The following is a 1,838-nucleotide window of genomic DNA, read 5'->3' as shown; positions in this document are numbered from 1 at the left end:
CAAGCTATAAATGTTTAAATATGATTTTAAGTCAAGCAGCACTGCCAAGTAAACATACAATGATCAGTTTCCCACAGATAAAAAGCGGATGTGAACTCAGTATATACATATATGTGGTCTGTGAAGTTTGGTAGAAGGAAACACAAGTTATGGATATAAAATGGTTTAGAATGGGCAGTAATATTTCGATTTGGTCCGTCCCGTGTAAACAAAAACAAAATGTACACATTAATGCCGAACTTAGCCTTTTTTTCGAAAAATAGTTTACTGAACTATTGTTCACTGAACTATTGTATAAAAATTGAAATTAATCTAATAAACCAATTTACGTGCAAAAGATGTTGACGAACTGATTTGTATGCTAAACTTACCTAATCTGGCAGGAGGGGGCGTCGTACGTCCGTCTGTGTGTGTCAAACCTGAAGTAAATGGTGTTTTGATGGTGACGTCTATAAAGGGAGTTTCATTTTCAGACATGTCAATATGGAATTTAAGCCACAATAGATTTCATATAATTGTTACGAATCGTATGTTAAATTGATCTTGTTTGTATTTAGAGCACGCTTATAATGAAAACATATATGTTTAAAATACACTTGAAAGTATATACCGTTTGCTTGTTATATACATGTTATAGACATAGACTTTCAAAAAATGACAAAATGACTTGTTATCTTGTCAATTTCTTGGTGGATTTTCTATGGATTTCATTACGATCAAAACCCTCCGTGGCCGAGGGCGACGAATCCAGAGGACGTTGAGTTGAGTCAAATTATTGCCGCAAGTTTGCGTTATTTTTATGTTACATGTTCCGTAACGGTTGTTGTTTTTTTTGTGTTTATAGAATGCATTAAAACATGTCTTCTCTTATTTATAATAAAACGAATTATAATGACTGGTCATCATATATGATATCATATACAGGTAACATCTAATGTCCTCAAAAATGTAGTTAAGGGCCTTTAACGCCACAATCGTTAGAAAACGGTACTCTTAAATAGGCTAATTAACACTTTTGCTTATGAGATGATATCAAGATTACTTTGTTGACTAGTTACATATACATGTTTATGCAATTTAAAAATTAGTAAAGTTCTTTACCGTTCACCCTGAACACACAATTTCATACAGTTTACACTAGAATAAGCTCTTTTCTCGAATTAAAGTTATATTGAAAGCGAGGTTGTATCAAGTAATGCGCATTTACTGTTAAAGTCCCAGCTAAAACAAAAACAAGTCCCTACACTGTCTCACCTAAAGTAACCATAGTGATGACAGCTAATCGCGCCATGGCTCCACGTCGTTAGAGGTCCTGATCAGGTGTGAGGCTGGAACACGACAGCGAGGTCTACTCATACCCGACCCGGGATCGATTAACGCCTTTGTGGTCCAAAATTGATATTACCATTCCTAATTGAAAATTGAAATATGGTATATAAGAAGTAGCGGATATATCAGATATTGCCCATAGGTTCATTTGTATGTTTTGGTGTCTGTTTTGTGTTTTTAAGTTATCCGTTCTTTTTTCATGGTGTCTGTTTTTTACGATATCTGATCTTTATTATAAAAAATATAGTGTCTGGTCTATGTTAACGAATATTTACGGTGTATGTTCTGTTTATACGGTATTTGATCGGGGGGGGGGGGGGGGGGCGGGGGTATGTTTGTGGTGTCTGTTCTTTTACTTTAAAGGTTTCTGTTTGTTAATGTACGTTTGTGATTCTAGTTCTTTTTAGGGCTCTATTCTGTTTATCATGTTTATGGCGTTTGTACTGGAAATTTTTAGGTTTCTGTTCCATTTTGTATGTCCGTGATTTCAGTTCGTTCTATAATGTATT

The sequence above is a fragment of the Mya arenaria genome, chromosome 2 (assembly GCF_026914265.1).
Source record: "Mya arenaria isolate MELC-2E11 chromosome 2, ASM2691426v1".
Lineage (NCBI taxonomy): Eukaryota > Metazoa > Mollusca > Bivalvia > Myida > Myidae > Mya > Mya arenaria.
The sequence above is the reverse complement of the archived record's forward strand: the minus strand, read 5'-3'. Positions refer to the sequence as shown.